The 6,393-nt window shown below is 42.1% G+C and overlaps 1 protein-coding gene across 1 annotated transcript in view; it reads left to right on the top strand.

Annotated features, from left to right (window-relative positions):
- The first annotated feature begins 3,036 nt into the window (after positions 1-3,036).
- RALA (RAS like proto-oncogene A) overlaps positions 3,037-6,393 on the top strand; it is a 62,178-nt gene continuing 58,821 nt past the window's right edge. The window contains exon 1 of the mRNA XM_031951862.1: positions 3,037-3,365. The gene's annotated coding sequence lies outside the window, so the exon portion shown is untranslated. The remainder of the gene's footprint in view (positions 3,366-6,393) is intronic.

The raw sequence follows: 6,393 nt of genomic DNA, 5'->3' as shown, positions 1-6,393 counted from the left end.
AATGCACCCTAAGAAACAACATGAAAAATATGACTTGGGCAAATATAGAACGAATCAATCAACTGTAAATAGGAACAATACAAAATTACCTAGGATCAAGCCAATTATTTCACTCGTCTGTCGGGGTTCTCCTCCTACCTGTCTGATCATCCCTTCTTGGCTTCCTTTACTGGATCTAAGGTCACTCATGCCAAAAGCAAGGTATCCTCCTGGGCTCTCTTCTATACAGTTTCACTCGGTGATCTCATCAGTTCCTAAGGTTTCCATTGTCTCTATACCGATTGAGCTGTTTATCCAGCCCTAACCTTTAGACTCATCCTGCTTAGTAGACCTAACAACCTGGAAGTCCTACGGACATCTTAAATGAGACATGTCCAAAATGGAGCTCGTTTCCATGGAACCCCCAGCCCAATCTCCCCCTCTTCTCTGAAGTTCCTACTACTATTGAGGATACCACCACAGTCTGTCTTTCAGGATGCAAACCTGGGTGTCATCCTGGACTCCTCACTCTCCCATCCCCTCTCCCATCTGTTGTTGCCAGAACCTGCCAGCTTTATCTTCCTAACTTCTCACATGGGTCTTCTCCATTTCTGATGCAGACCCTCACCGCTCACCCCTGCACTACGGCACCAACCTCCTGGCAGATTCTCTCCCTACTCCAGTCTATCTCTTACTCAGTTGTTAATTTAATCATCCTAAAGTGTAGACTCCCGACTACTCAATAAGCACCAGTATCTCACTCCCATTTCTCAGAATTAAACATAAAATCTTCTGTCTGATATTCAAAGTCCTTCACAACCTGATCCCTCCTACCTTTTCAGCCTTTTAATGTTTTATACACACAATACACCCGCACCCCCATCTCCATCCTCATCCTTCGCATATGTGTGGACACATATACACACACATATACTCCCATACAGTGACACCTCCAGCTGTTCCTCAAACAAGATATTCCAGTTCCTGATCAGAGTTTCAGGTCACCTGTAGGCAAAATTAACTCAAACAACCTATGTCTGTTCTATAGCATCTGTGCTCACAAAAGCCCTGGTTGGTGGTTTGGAGATAAGGAACTTAAGTGAAGCTGCTCCAGAATCTGCTACTATCCTGCCCACAGCCAGGTGAGAATAAATATGTAAAAAGTTTGACATGAGGCTGAATTAAACCCTGTGATTTCAAGTGTAATTATAGATAAAACTGGCAATGATGAGAGAAAAAAAAAATGGAGCATTTCTGTCAGAATTTCTAGTGAAATATTTTTTCCCTTAAAAAAAGTTCTGATATCTTTTTTTCATATCATCTTCATTTCTAAATATATTTCTCTCCTTTCTCACCCTTTATAATGAAACAAAGACAGAAAAGAAAAATAAAGCATATCAGTAAATCTAATCAACAAATTAATTGACTCTGATAGTTTCCCACAAAGAAGTGACTTTCTCAACTCTTGTCCAATACCAAATGATCGTGATTGCAAAATGATTAGTTTTTATTTGTTTTTGGATTTTTTTTACACACAATGATTTTTAAAAATTGTTATTCTTTCCATGTACATGGTTAGATTCATTGTATTATTGCTTTTCTGGATCAATTTCTGGCATCATCTTATATGTATGTGTATGTATGTATATATATATATATATCTTACCATGCTTTTCTTTATTTTTCATATTCATAATTTCTTACAACTCAGTGATAATACTTAACACCACTTCCATTAACCAGCCCTCAATCAATGGGCAACTATTTTGTTTCCAATTATTTGCTACTACAAACAGGACTGGAAAACAGTAATTTTCCAAACTGATACTAGATAAAAACATAAGACAGATTGATCGACAGATTGGGTAATAATGAACTAGAACCAGTTTCACTCATAAGACTAGGGTTCTACAAGATTAGACTCATACTTGGAAAAGCACTGATCACTCAACAAAAACTATTGGGAAAACTGGGTAATAATTTAGTCAAAAGTGGGAGCAAACCAGCACCTTATATCATATATTACAATATATTCCAGATTGTTTAATAATCTAAGTGATTAAAAAATCATTCACAAAACTAAAAAACATTATGTCTTTCAAAATATAAAGAGGGATCAAATTCTTATCAACCAGTTATTTACACAGAAATTGGGTTTGCAAAATTAAAACAATCTTTAAAGTAGTGTTGCTGTCTCCCTGGAAGTCCTCATTATCTTCCCTTTCTCCTTGTGGCCTGAAAAGGGTGACCACCTCTTGGCCACTGCTCTGCCATTATTCTCCTTCTACTAACTCTGAAAACACCCCCCCCCCAAAAAGGGAATAGTAATCATCTCTCACCCACATTTTCCTCCAGGCTTCCCAGGACCAGCCTGTCTCTGTCCCCTCTCTCCATGTACCAAGTCCATGTCAAACTAAAAATGGATTTCCCAAGAATGGCATATTTGCTTCCTGGAGAATGACAGTCGCCCTTGGGTGGCTCCCAATGAAAAATTACTTTTCCCGTAAGAAATCATGAATATGGAGTATATAAGGAAATAAGAGTGGATTTTAGGAAGTGAAAAACAAACCAACCTCAAACTCCCCATTCCTACCACCTTTCAATCTTTCCCTTGCCCTAACGGGTCTGTTCCTGTTCCTGTTCCTGACACTGCCACCCTCCTCCCTGAAGGCCCAGGTCTGTTACCTCAACCCTCCTAGGGCACCTTTCTGGAACCCTTGCAGGCTCTCACTTGTCTCTTGTTCTCTTGATCGTTGTATCAAGAGTTCCCTGAGAAGAGGATTTGGGTCATTCCTAGCTTCTCGTCCACATCGATTCTGCTCTTGGCTCTAACCAGCAGCAGCAATGTCCTGAGGAACAGATGTCATAATGGGGAATGATGGATGGTCCAAGAGAACCATTGGCAGACAAAGACTGATGACCTTAGAAGGAAAAGAGTTTCCTTCCTTTACTCCTAAAGACAAAAAGAAACATTCGGAGAAAATGATTTTGTTGTTGTTTTGGGTTTTTTTTTTTTTTTTTTTTTTGACTCATTCTAACATCAAAGACCAGCTGAGAGTCTTTTTAATTTAATCTCTGGAACCCAGAAGAAGAAGACAACAAAGAGTTCCCAGGCAGGCCCCCTCCTTAGGCTCATCAGCATAGTCTGAGGAAGAAAAGGGGAGCCCAGAGTCTGAAATAAAAGAGCTGCTCCCCTGGAATTAGAGAAAGAAATGGCAAATAAGGTGAGCCAAGGTATCCTACCTACTAGGGAGTGGGAATGGCAGCAGTGAAGAAGCTAGAAAATGGAGCAGAAAAGGAAGGCTGACAAGCAAAGACATTCAATGGAAAGCCACCTTGGGACTCCAGCTATTGCCCTGGATCCTCTTGAGGTTCCCTATTGCAAGGTGAGCAGAGACACCTTTAGAACAAACCCTCTCATGCTGTCTTTGATCACCTTTGTCATTGTAGGGAATCAGGGACTAGACTCAGAGTCAGGAAGACCTGGCTTCAAATAATGCACTCTTGGTAGCTCTGTGCCCCTTAACTTAGCTGAGCCTCGGTCTGTTCCTCTGTAAAGTGGAGCTGATTATAGATAGTCCTGAGGAGCAAGTGGATGTGTGCAAAGCCCAATTTTAAAGCCCTGCAGAAACATGGGCTCCTGATATCTTTCCTTTTTGGAGGTTAGATGGTGTCTGTTCTCTGCACAGGATTATGGGATCCGAGATTTGGACCCAGAAGGAATGGCGAACCATCCCAGTACCTTTAAAGCCTAGAAAACCCCAGATGGGCTCATAAAGTCTGAACAAGAAAGATTCCACTACTCCCACCATCTTCAATCCTCTGCAGCAATTTCCCTGACTTTTCCAGAGCTATTCTGCCATGTCAGAGAAATCCCTTCTCTCTGGACATCATTCCAGCCCCTGAGACCTTCGGCTGAGGGGTTCCACTCCCTCTGCCTTACAGCCCTGCCATCATTCCTCTCTAGGCTGCCTTCCAGATTCTCCCAATTTTCTCTACCATTCCCCAACCCCAGGATCGTCATCTCTTCCTAGCCCTCACTTCTTCCCCTTTTCAGCTCCTTTTATATGCCGTCTTCTCCCATTAGAATATAGAGACTGATCAGCCTTGGGACAGAGCGTTTTCTCACCAGGAGGATGAAATCCTAGGTTTCAGAACAAAATGGGTGACAAAATGCTTTAAGGGCTAGACGAGGAATCAGGAAGATCTAAGTTCAAATACTCCCTTAGACACTTTCTGGCCAAGTGACCTTGGCCAGAAATAGTTACTTAATAAGTTATTAATATTATTTAGTTAATTAAATTAAATAATTACTTAATAAGTTATTAATATTATTTAATAATTTTAATATTAAAATATTTATAAACTATTAATAAATTATGTAATAATTAAATATTTAGTAAGTTATTGATTATTTAATAAGTTATTAAATAGGTTAATTAACCTCTTAGCCTCAGTTTCCTCCTCTGGAAAATTGGAATGATAGGAAAACCTACCTCCCAGGATTGTTTTGAGAACCAAATGAAATAATATGTGCAAAATTTTTTGTAAACCTTGGAGCATTAGGGCAAATGTTAATTATAATAATAATGATAACTCACATTTATACAGGACTGAGTTTGCAAAGCATTATTCTTGAGCCTCCAATTTATGCCGGGATTCCCCTTCTTATCCACATCAAAGTCTAAAATATCACCAAGGCCCCAGGGGTTCTGCAGTTTCCTAGTGGATGGTGATGTCCCCAAGGGATGACATTGAACCCCCCAGCACTAATCCACAGCCACTCAGAAGGTGGGCTGACAATTCACCGGAAAGCCTGCTGCCTAGACGGTGGCTCTCAGGGAGCGGGATGACGACCCTTCCTCTTCTGTCAGTCAGTGTGTGGGGGCAAAGTCACGATTGAATGAGAGGGAGATGGGGCTGGGTCACACGGAGGACCCCCGACCTTGCAGACATTTCAGGGCTCACTCTCCCTCGCCATCCATCATCACTTTCTGAGTCTCCTTGCCTCCTCTCCAGTCTCTCCCACCATCCCCTTCTGTCTGCTCAGAAATCACTTCAGCGATCACTATTGCATTAGAGCCTCTTGTTCCTCCTCCCTCGAGCTCCTACATTTCAATCTATCTTCCCCAACGACTTTGGGGAAGCCCAGCTCTGCTCAGGGGCTTTCCCCAGCTCCAGGATCCGATGCAGACTCTACTGGTTGCTGCTGTTCCGGGTTCCAGCCCAACCCTCAGCTCTCAATATAGATCCCTTCCTTCCCCCCACCCTTCAGGCCTTTCCATGCCAGCCAGCCCAGCAGCTGGATGTTTGCCATACCCAGCGTTCCACCCTCTGCCATCCTCTCCCCAGGCCTTTTTTGATTCTTTCTCCTCCTGCCCCCCCCCCCCCCCCCCACCCAAAGCCCTTTATTTTTGCTTTGTTTCTGTTTCCCATTTCCTTCCCGAGCACAGATTGCTTCTCCCCAGAGTAGGAGGAAGCTCCCGGGTTCCTCCAGCAGCAGATACAGCCCCACCTTGCTTATCTTGGGCAGTCCAGGCGCTTTCTGCTTCTAGAGTCTGCCTTCATTTACTGACTGGGGATGGGAGATAGGTTTGACTTTACCTCATTATCAAAGTAGTTTTCATTGGAATTCATTTTGGTTTTGGTCCTTGGGTTCCTAGGACCTAGAATAGTACCTAGCACATAGTAGGTGCTTAATAAATGCTCATTGATTGAACTTCAGCTGAATTTAGAAACATTAATTTCATCAAAAACATGAAAACTATTTTTTGTTATCTATTAATTAATCTGATTGTACTTCGTAAGGAAGGGAACGAATAAGCATTTTTATAGCACCCATTATGTGCCAGACACTGTGCCAAGTGCTTTATAAATATCATTTTATTTGATCCTCACAACAACCCTGAAGGTGGGTGCTCCCCATTTTACAATTAGGGAAACTGAGGTAGCAGAGGTTAAGTGACTTGTCCAGAGTCACAGAGTAACTCCAGATCCAGTGCTCTAGGGACCGACCACTTCACAGTCGCTTATAATTTGTTTTTTGAAATAAGAATCAAATCCAGTGGAGCCTGGAAAGGAAAAAGAAGGGGAAATGGCTAAACAGACAAACAGCATTGAGGGAGATTTGTGGGGAGTGACTAGGACTGCAATCCCCAACTGACCGGCTCCTGATCATCTCTTCCAGTCTTTGGAAGCACAGCTGGAAAAGGTTCCCAGTCCCCAGTCTCTCAGAGACTCCAGCCTCAATGCTTAATTCTCCAAATGCTTTTAGAGGCATAAAATCATAGGTTACAAAGAAAACCAATTCTATTGAAATTCAGTTTTCAAAAACTGTTTTCAGAAGCTCACAATGCCTGGTAGAGAAGCCTTGCAGTTTAAGGGTTTTGAAAATGATCCCAAGTCTATTTCTTC

The sequence above is a fragment of the Sarcophilus harrisii genome, chromosome 1 (genome assembly GCF_902635505.1).
Source record: "Sarcophilus harrisii chromosome 1, mSarHar1.11, whole genome shotgun sequence".
Taxonomy (NCBI): domain Eukaryota; kingdom Metazoa; phylum Chordata; class Mammalia; order Dasyuromorphia; family Dasyuridae; genus Sarcophilus; species Sarcophilus harrisii.
The sequence above is the reverse complement of the archived record's forward strand: the minus strand, read 5'-3'. Positions and strand labels throughout refer to the sequence as shown.